The sequence below is a fragment of the Carassius carassius genome, chromosome 13 (genome assembly GCF_963082965.1).
Source record: "Carassius carassius chromosome 13, fCarCar2.1, whole genome shotgun sequence".
Classification (NCBI taxonomy): Eukaryota; Metazoa; Chordata; class Actinopteri; order Cypriniformes; family Cyprinidae; genus Carassius; species Carassius carassius.
In genome coordinates, this window is record NC_081767.1 from 12,567,895 (window position 1) to 12,579,080 (window position 11,186).

Consider the following 11,186-nt stretch of genomic DNA (forward strand, 5'->3'; position numbering starts at 1 on the left):
GGTAAGATGGGGAATTGTATGCATGAGTTACAACAACTTCCTGTTTTATAGTATTAATAGCATCGTTTTGCACATACTAAGTGTTGCTAGAATGTTTGAAAATATTTCTAGCATGATTAGCACACAATGGCATATTTTACTGTGTTGCAAATAGTGCATAAAAGTGTTGAAAATGACACTTCCTGTTGCCAGCAGGTGGCGCTATGACTATAACCGAATATGGGCATGTTGATTTATTTATGACAGGACCCTTGTCAAACGTGTGAAGTTTGGGGCAGATCGGACATTGCTTGCCTGAGTTACAGCATCTTCCTTTTTCACTGCATTAGTAGCATGCTTTAACACTTAGCTAAGTGTTGCTAGCATGTTTTAGTATGCTTCTAGAAGGTTGCCAGCATATTTAACCCTTTTTGACACATTTTAATTTGTTCCTAGGAGTCCATAACAGCGTTAACCTTGTCACTTCCTGTTACCAGCAGGTGGCGCTATGACTATAACTGAATTTGGTCATGGGTGTTTGTTCAGAACAAAACACCTATCACACGTGTGATGTTTGGGGAAGATCGGACATTGCTTGCCTGAGTTACAGCAACTTCCTCTTTTACGGAGAAACATCAAACTTTGTCAGGCCGCCAGGGACACACCCCTTGACGAAAACTCAAAAGATTCGCAATTTAACGTCACAAAGGTCTTATGATGACCCTCACCAAATTTGAAGATAATCCGATTAAAACTGTAGGAGGAGTTCGTCAAAGTACGAGGCATGGAAACGGCAAAAACTGCACAAAATCGTACAGGAAATTCAAAATAACTTACTTCCTGTTGGGTTTTGGATTTCGTACCAAGAGACTTTTTTATAGGTATTGGTTTGTTACACGTGCGTACCGATTTTCATGCACGTACGTGCAACGTAGTTCGAGGGACACTCCGTTGAAATTTACCAGGTGGCGCTATCGAGCCATTTTGCCACACCCACATCTGAAACCTATATCAGATGTAAGTTTTCGCCGGTCCTGATGCGTGTGCAAAGTTTCGTGAGTTTTGGAGCATGTTTAGGCCCTCAAAAATGCGATTCATTACAGAGAAGAAGAAGAAGAAGAAGAAGAAGAAGAAGAAGAAGAAGAAGAAGAAGAAGAAGAAGAAGAATTAATTCGTTTCCTGTTGCCAGCAGGAGATGCTATACTTAGAATTGAATATTGGCCTTTAGTTGTGTTCAGGCCAGTACTCTTATAAAACATGTGATGTTTGGCTAAGATGGGGAATTGTATGCATGAGTTACAACAACTTCCTGTTTTATAGTATTAATAGCATCGTTTTGCACATACTAAGTGTTGCTAGCATGTTTGAAAATATTTCTAGCATGATTAGCACACAATGGCATATTTTACTGTGTTGCAAATAGTGCATAAAAGTGTTAAAAATGACACTTCCTGCTGCCAGCAGGTGGCGCTATGACTATAACCGAATATGGGCATGTTGATTTATTTATGACAGGACCCTTGTCAATTGTGTGAAGTTTGGGGCAGATCAGACATTGCTTGCCTGAGTTACAGCAACTTCCTGTTTCATTGCATTATTAGCATGCTTTAGCACATAGCTAAATGTTGCTAGCATGTATTAGCATGCTTATAAAATTTTGCCAGCCTATTTAACACTTGTTGATGCCTTTTATCATTTTGCAAGGAGTCCATAACAGTGTTAAACATGCCACTTCCTGTTGCCAGCAGGTGGCACTATGAATATAATTAAATATGAGCATGTTGATGTGTTCAGGACAGGACTCTTGTTAAACTTTTGAAGTTTGAGGCAGATCGGACATTGCTTGCATTAGTTACAGCAAATTCCTTTTTCACTGCATCACTAGCATGCTTTAGCATTTAGCTAAGTGTTGCTAGCATGTATTGGTATGTTTCTAGCATGTTGCCAGCCTTTTTAACACTTGTTGACACTTTTTAATATGTTGCTAGGAGTCCATAACAATGTTAACCATGTAACTACCTGTAACCAGCAGGTGGCGCTATGACTATTACTGAATTTGGTCATGGGTGTTTGTTCAGGACAGAACACCCATCACACGTGTGAAGTTTGGGGACAGATTGGACATTGCTTGCCTGATTTACAGCAACTTCCTGTTTCACTGCAATAATATGATGCTTTAGCACTTAGCTAATTGTTGCTAGCATGTATTAGTAGGTTACTAGCATGTTGCCAGCTTATTTAACACTTGTTGGCACTTTTTAATATGTTCCTAGGAGTCCATAACTGTGTTAACCATGTCACTTCCTGTTACCAGCAGGTGGCGCTATGACTGTAACGGCATTTGGTCATGGGTGTTTGTTCAGGACAGAACACCCATAACACGTGTGAAGTTTGGGGCAGATCAGACATTGCTTGCCTGAGTTACAGCAACTTCCTGTTTCATTGCATTATTAGCATGCTTTAGCACATAGCTAAATGTTGCTAGCATGTATTAGCATGCTTATAAAATTTTGCCAGCCTATTTAACCCTTGTTGATGCCTTTTATTATTTTGCAAGGAGTCCATAACTGTGTTAACCATTTCACTTCCTGTTACCAGCAGGTGGCGCTATGACTATAACTGAATTTGGTCATGGGTGTTTGTTCAGGACAGAACACCAATCACACGTGTGAAGTTTGGGGCAGATCGGACATTGCTTGCCTGAGTTACAGCAACTTCCTGTTTCACAGCGAAACATCAAACTTTGTCAGGCCGCCAGGGACACACCCCTTGACGAAAACTCAAAAGCTTCGCAATTTAACGTCACAAAGGTCTTATGATGAACCTCACCAAATTTGAAGATAATCCGATTAAAACTGTAGGAGGAGTTAATCAAAGTATGAGGCATGGAAACGGCAAAAACTGCAAAAAAATTGTACAGGAAATTCAAAATAACTTACTTCCTGTTGGGTTTTGGATTTTGTACCAAGAGACTTTTTTGTAGGTATTCGTGTGTTACACGTGCGTACCGATTTTCATGCATGTACGTGAAACGTAGCTCGAGGGACACTCCGTTGAAATTTACCAGGTGGCGCTATCGAGCCATTTTGCCACACCCACTTCTGAAACCTATATCAGATGTAAATTTTCGCCGGTCCTGATGCGTGTGCAAAGTTTCGTGAGTTTTGGAGCATGTTTAGGCCCTCAAAAATGCGCTTCATTACGGAGAAGAAGAAGAAGAAGAAGAAGAAGAAGAAGAAGAAGAATTAAAGCTGCAAGCAGCGATGAAAGGGCCCTCGCACTCGGGCTCACCACCACCCGGTGCCCATAGGAGGAAAAGTGAACGTTGGGCCATATACTTATAAAATAGTAAATATTTGTGCCACATTTCCTGCTGCCAACAGGTGGCGCTATGATTATAACTGAATATCGACATGTAAATGTCTTCAGGCCAGGACTCTTACCAAACATGCAAAGTTTCTGGCAGATCAGACAAGTCATGTTTAAGTTAGTATAAAATAAGTAATTTCCTTTTGCCAGCAGGTGGCGCTACACTTATAATTGAATATTGGCCTTTAGTTATGTTCAGGCCAGTACTCTTATAAAACATGTGATGTTTGGGGCAGATTGGGAATTGTATGCATGAGTTACAAACACTTCCTGATTTATAGTATTATTAGCATAATTTTGCACATACTAAGTGTTGATAGAATGTTTGAAAATATTTATAGCATGATTAGCACACAATGGCATATTTTACTGTGTTGCAAATAGTGCATAAAAGTGTTAAACTGAAACTTCCTGTTGCCAGCAGGTGGCGCTATGACTATAACCGAATATGGGCATGTTGATTTATTTAGGACAGGACCCTTGTCAAACGTGTGAAATTTGGGGCAGATCGGACACTGCTTGCCTGAGTCACAGCATCTTCCTTTTTCACTGCATTAGTAGCTTGCTTTAGCACTTAGCTAAGTGTTGCTAGCATGTTTTAGTATGCTTCTAGAAGGTTGCCAGCCTATTTAACACTTCTTGATGCTTTTTATTATTTTGCAAGGAGTCCATAACAGTTTTAAAAATGCCACTTCCTGTTGCCAACAGGTGGCACTATCATCGAATACGGGCATGTTGATGTGTTCAGGACAGGACTCTTATCAAACTTGTTCAATTTGGGGCATATTGGACACTGTATGCCTGAATTACAGTAACTTCCTGATTCACTGCAGTAATATGATGCTTTAGCATTTAGCCAAGTGTTGCTAACATGTTTAAGTATGTTTCTAGCATGCTACCAGTGTATTTATCACTTGCTGGCACTTTTTAATATGTTGCTGGGACTCCATAACATTGTTACACATGCTAGGAGTCCATAAGAGTGTTACACATGACACTTCATATTGCCAGTAGATGGCGCTATGACTATAATAGAGTACGGGGCATGATGATGTGTTCAGTACAGGACTCTTGTCAAATGTCTGAAGTTTGCGGCAGATCGGACGTTGCTAGCCTGAGTTACAGCAACTTCCTTATTCAATGCATTAGTTGCATTCTTTGACACTTAGCTAAATGTTGATAGCATGTTTTATTATGTTTCTAGAATTTTGCCAGCCTATTAAACTCATTTTGACACGTTTTAATTTGTCCCTAGGAGTCCAAAACAGTGTTAACATTGTCACTTCCTGTTACCAGCAGGTGGCACTATGACTATAACTGAATTTGGTCATGGGTGTTTGTTCAGAACAGAACACCTATCACACGTGTGAAGTTTGGGGAAGATCGGAAATTGCTTGCCTGAGTTACACCAACTTCCTTTTTCACTGCCTTAGTAGAATGCTTTAACACTTAGCTAAGTGTTGCTAGCATGATTTATTATGTTTTTAGCATGTTGCCAGCCTATTTAACACTTTTTGACACTTTTTAATTTGTTCCTAGGAGTCCATAACAGTGTTGACCTTGTCACTTCCTGTTACCAGCAGGTGGCGCTATGACTATAACTGTATTTGGTAATGGGTGTTTGTTCAGAACAGAACACCTATCACACGTGTGAAGTTTGGGGAAGATCGGACATTGCTTGCCTGAGTTACAGCAACTTCCTTTTTCACTGACTTAGTAGAATGCTTTAACACTTAGCTAAGTGTTGCTAGCATGTATTAGTATGTATCTAGTATGTTGCCAGCCTATTTAACACTTTTTGACACTTTTTAATATGTTCCTAGGAGTCTGTAATAGTGTTAACCATGTCACTTCCTGTTACCAGCAGGTGGCACTATGACTATAACTGAATTTGGTCATGGGTGTTTGTTCAGAACAGAACACCTATCACACGTGTGAAGTTTGGGGAAGATCGGAAATTGCTTGCCTTAGTTACACCAACTTCCTTTTTCACTGCCTTAGTAGAATGCTTTAACACTAAGCTAAGTGTTGCTAGCATGTTTTATTATGTTTTTAGCATGTTGCCAGCCTATTTAACACTTTTTGACACTTTTTAATTTGTTCCTAGGAGTCCATAAAAGTGTTGACCTTGTCACTTCCTGTTACCAGCAGGTGGCGCTATGACTATAACTGTATTTGGTAATGGGTGTTTGTTCAGAACAGAACACCTATCACACGTGTGAAGTTTGGGGAAGATCGGACATTGCTTGCCTGAGTTACAGCATCTTCCTTTTTCACTACATTAGTAGCGTGCTTTAGCACTTAGCTAAGTGTTGCTAACATGTATTAGTATGTATCTAGTATGTTGCCAGCCTATTTAACACTTGTTGATGCTTTTTAATATGTTCCTAGGAGTCCACAACAGTGTTAACCTTGTCACTTCCTGTTACCAGCAGGTGGTGCTATGACTATTACTGAATTTGGTCATGGGTGTTTGTTCAGGACAGAACACCCATCACACGTGTGAAGTTTGGGGACAGATTGGATATTGCTTGCCTGATTTACAGCAACTTCCTGTGTCACTGCAATAATATGATGCTTTAGCACTTAGCTAATTGTTGCTAGCATGTACTAGTAGGTTACTAGCATGTTGCCAGCTTATTTAACACTTGTTGGCACTTTTTAATATGTTCCTAGGAGTCCATAACTGTGTTAACCATGTCACTTCCTGTTACCAGCAGGTGGCGCTATGACTGTAACTGCATTTGGTCATGGGTGTTTGTTCAGGACAGAACACCCATAACACGTGTGAAGTTTGGGGCAGATCAGACATTGCTTGCCTGAGTTACAGCAACTTCCTGTTTCACTGCATTAGTAGCATGCTTTAGCAATTAGCTAAATGTTGCTAGCATGTATAAGCATGCTTATAAAATTTTGCCAGCCTATTTAACCCTTGTTGATGCCTTTTATTATTTTGCAAGGAGTCCATAACTGTGTTAACCATGTCACTTCCTGTTACCAGCAGGTGGCGCTATGACTATAACTGAATTTGGTCATGGGTGTTTGTTCAGGACAGTACACCTATCACACGTGTGAAGTTTGGGGCAGATCGGACATTGCTTGCCTGAGTTACAGCAACTTCCTGTTTCATTGCATTAGTAGCATGCTTTAGCACATAGCTAAATGTTGCTAGCATGTATTAGCATGCTTATAAAATTTTCCCAGCCTATTTAACCCTTGTTGATGCCTTTTATTATTTTGTAAGGAGTCCATAACAGTGTTAAACATGCCAATTCCTGTTGCCAGCAGGTGGCACTATGAACATAATCAAATATGGGCATGTTGATGTGTTCAAGACAGGACTCTTGTCAAACGTTTGAAGTTTGAGGCAGATCGGACATTGCTTGCATTAGTTACAGCAAATTCCTTTTTCACTGCATCACTAGCATGCTTTAGCATTTAGCTAAGTGTTGCTAGCATGTATTAGTAGGTCACTAGCATGTTGCCAGCCTTTTTTAACACTTGTTGACACTTTTTAATATGTTCCTAGGAGACCATAACAATGTTAACCATGTAACTTCCTGTTACCAGCAGGTGGCGCTATGACTATTACTGAATTTGGTCATGGGTGTTTGTTCAGGACAGAACACCCATCACACTTGTGAAGTTTGGGGACAGATTGGACATTGCTTGCCTGATTTACAGCAACTTTCTGTTTCACTGCAATAATATGATGCTTTAGCACTTAGCTAATTGTTGCTAGTATGTATTAGTAGGTTACTAACATGTTGCCAGCTTATTTAACACTTGTTGGCACTTTTTAATATGTTCCTAGGAGTCTATAACTGTGTTAACCATGTCACTTCCTGTTACCAGCAGGTGGCGCTATGACTATAACTGCATTTGGACATGGGTGTTTGTTCAGGACAGAACACCCATAACACGTGTGAAGTTTGGGGCAGATCGGACATTGCTTGCCTGAGTTACAGCAACTTCCTGTTTCACTGCATTAGTAGCATGCTTTAGCACTTAGCTAAATGTTGTTAGCATGTATTAGCATGCTTATAAAATTTTGCCAGCCTATTTAACCCTTGTTGATGCCTTTTATTATTTTGCAAGGAGTCCATAACTGTGTTAACCATGTCACTTCCTGTAACCAGCAGGTGGCGCTATGACTATAACTGAATTTGGTCATGGGTGTTTGTTCAGGACAGAACACCCATCACACGTGTGAAGTTTGGGGCAGATCGGACATTGCTCGCCTGAGTTACAGCAACTTCCTGTTTCACGGCGAAACATCAAACTTTGTCAGGCCGCCAGGGACACACCCCTTGACGAAAACTCAAAAGCTTCGCAATTTCACGTCACAAAGGTCTTATGATGACCCTCACCAAATATGAAGATAATCCGATTAAAACTGTAGGAGGAGTTCGTCAAAGTACGAGGTATGGAAACGGCAAAAACTGCACAAAAATCGTACAGGAAATTCAAAATAACTTACTTCCTGTTGGGTTTTGGATTTTGTACCAAGAGACTTTTTTGTAGGTATTGGTGTGTTACACGTGCGTACCGATTTTCATGCATGTACGTGAAACGTAGCTCGAGGGATACTCCGTTGAAATTTACCAGGTGGCGCTATCGAGCCATTTTGCCACACCCACTTCTGAAACCTATATCAGATGTAAATTTTCGCCGGTCCTGATGCGTGTGCAAAGTTTCGTGAGTTTTGGAGCATGTTTAGGCCCTCAAAAATGCGCTTCATGACGGAGAAGAAGAAGAAGAAGAAGAAGAAGAAGAATTAAAGCTGCAAGCAGCGATGAACGGGCCCTCGCACCCGGGCTCACCGGCATAAATAAACATAAGTAGAATATGTCAATGTTTATTCCATATATGTGCCAATCTTCCTGTTGCCAGCAGGTGGCGCTATCATTATAATGGAATATTGTCCTTCAGATGTGTTCAGGGCTGCACTCTTATCGAACATGTGAAATTTGGGGAAGATCAAACATTTTATGCCTGAGTTACAACAACTTCTCTTGCTGTGGCGAGACATCAAATTTTGTCATTTTTGCCATGGACACGCTCTTTAACAAAAACTCAAGATTGCCACAATTTAACATTACACAGGCCTTTAGATTAGACTGACCACAAAAATACATTAATGTCAAAAAATCTCTAGGAGTAGTTTGTCTCAGCGTAAAAAATGTCACTTCCTGTTGCCAGCAGGTGGCGCTATGACTATAATTGAATATGGGCATGTAGATCTGTTAAGGGGAGAAGTCTTATCTAACATGTGAAGTTTGGGGCAGATTGGACATTGTATGTCTGAGTTACAGCAACTTCCTTTTTCATGGCGAAACATCGAAATTTGTCAGGCCGCCATGGACACGCCCTTTAACGAAACCTCAAGTCCTTCACAATTTAACATCGCAAATGGCTTTAGATTACTAAAAAGACGTTAGATTAGACTGACCAAAATAAAATGTTGATGTCTTTAAATTTCTAGGAGTAGTTTTTTATAACGTAAAACATGTCACTTACTGTTGCCGGCAGGTGGCGCTATGGCTATAATTGAATATTGGCATTTAGATCTGTTCAGGTCAGGAGTCTTATCCAACATGTGAAGTTTAGGGCAGATTGGACATTGTATGTCTGAGTTAAAGAAACTTCCTTTTTCATGGCGAAACAATGAAATTTGTCAGGCCGCCATGGACACGCCCTTAACGAAACCTCAAGTCCTTCGCAATTTAACATCGCAAAGGGCTTTAGATTACACTGACCAAGTTTGGTGTTTATATGAATAAATCTCTAGGAGGAGTTCGTTACATGTGTTGTAGAGACTCTTTTTATATACATATTAATTAAAGCTTAGTTAAAAATATTTTAATACATTATTTACTAATACATTTTTTATTTACAGTTTAATTTTAAGATTAGTTTATACACTGTGAAATAACATGATCATTCAGATTTTTAATGATAGGATAAACTAACATAAAAAAAGATTAATAAATGATCTGAAAAATAGATTGTTCATTGTTAGTTCATGTTAGTTAATGCATTAACTAATGTAAACCTAAGAGAGCTTATTATAAATTGTTGCCAAAAACTTTTCATGATCTATAACCATTTGTAAAAATAATTGTAACGATCTATAAACATTTCTGAAATTATTATATAATTTAATTTATAATTAAATTATAAAACTATATTACCAGTAAAATTAATTCGCTTTTTAAAATACATATTAATTTCTTTAAAAGATTTTTATAAATGATTTAAATGCTCTTTACACGTTTCTAAAACAATTATTTAAAAGTAATCCTATAGCTCCATCTGGTGGTGGCCATGATATTATTACACACTGTACGTTAGGTGTAGCTCTCTGAACCAGTTCGAATGAAGCGTTCCTAAATGGAGCGCGAGAACAGGACGGACTGTGCATATGCCTATGCAAGGCCAGGTTCACAAGCTCTATCTGTAATGCGTATTTTTTTCAGAGCCCATGTTAATGGATCAGAGCATTCACACTGCACACGGTAAAAGATGTGAACAGAAACGGTTAGAAGTAGAAAGGTGTGAAAATAATGAATATCTAGCGCATGAGCATAGAGAGAGTTGTGAGTGCACAGGACACAGTTTGAGCAGAGGAAACGCGTTTTAAGTGCGCGCTGCTTTCGCTCGGAGAGCGCGCATGTATCAGAGCTTGCGTGTCTGGTTTTGTGACAAAGCGAAAGGAAATGTGCATGCAAGCGGAGAGATTCATGCTCGCGCATTATTTTAATGTGTTTTTGCGTTACAATAACGCGCTCTCGCTGCTGCGTCTGCACCACATACACATACTGTATACACTCTGCAAACAGTGAACCTGTATAATGTATAACAAATCTATTTCAACACCTGAAGCATCGCTACAATGAGCTCTATGACCAGTGGATGACAAGAAGACATGCCTAATAATTCAGCACTCTTGAATATGAGTTTTTCACTTCCAGCCTTCGAGGACAATTATATATATCACTCATAAATCATGAAATACCAAATCTATAGTATTTATTAAGATTGATGTGATTTTAAATTGGTAAAATGTGCTTGGAAAAAAAATGTCATCAGAATATTAACGTGCCTTATTATTATGCACTCTGTGAAAAAGCATTTTTAACGATTTTATTGATCTATAAGCATTTGTAAAATATTTTTGCCTGCATTACAGCTTAGTCCTTATATGTGAGCTGAACTGTTTTACTGTTACATCAGCAAGATTGTCTAAATTCAGATAAAAGTCATGTCACAGAATGTCTGTAATAGGTCAGTAGCAAATAAGTTTAAAATTATTCAGAATAAAAAAATACATACAAGTCAATGTGTATGTATTTTTTAAATCTTTTTTTATGTTGCAATTAACATAATTCTTAACCTAATTATTTAAAATCATGTTGTCTGAGCCCTTCAAATTGTACTAGGGTTTTTTTTTCGTCCCTAAAACTGACAGAAAAGGATAAGACCTAAGAGATTTCTTAAGCTGTAGTGATGAAAAAAAAATCCATTTTTTTTCTGGAGATTAAAGAGATGTTAACTCTCTCTCTCTCTCTCTCTCTCTCTCTCTCTCTCTCTCTCTGTGTGTGTGTGTCAGGCAGGCCCTCAAGCACCCCACCACCTCCCCCTCCCCCTCCCTTCCCTCACACAGAGAGAATGCCTCAGAGTGAGATCAGATGTCTGACAGTTTTTTAATTTTCTTTTAATCATACAGTGTTGTAAAGTCCTGAAACTATGCATATTTCCTCAAAATCACATGTTATTTAAATGAAAAATGGTTTTGAAATGTTTGGAAGCTGCAATTTAAAAATACAAGACAATTA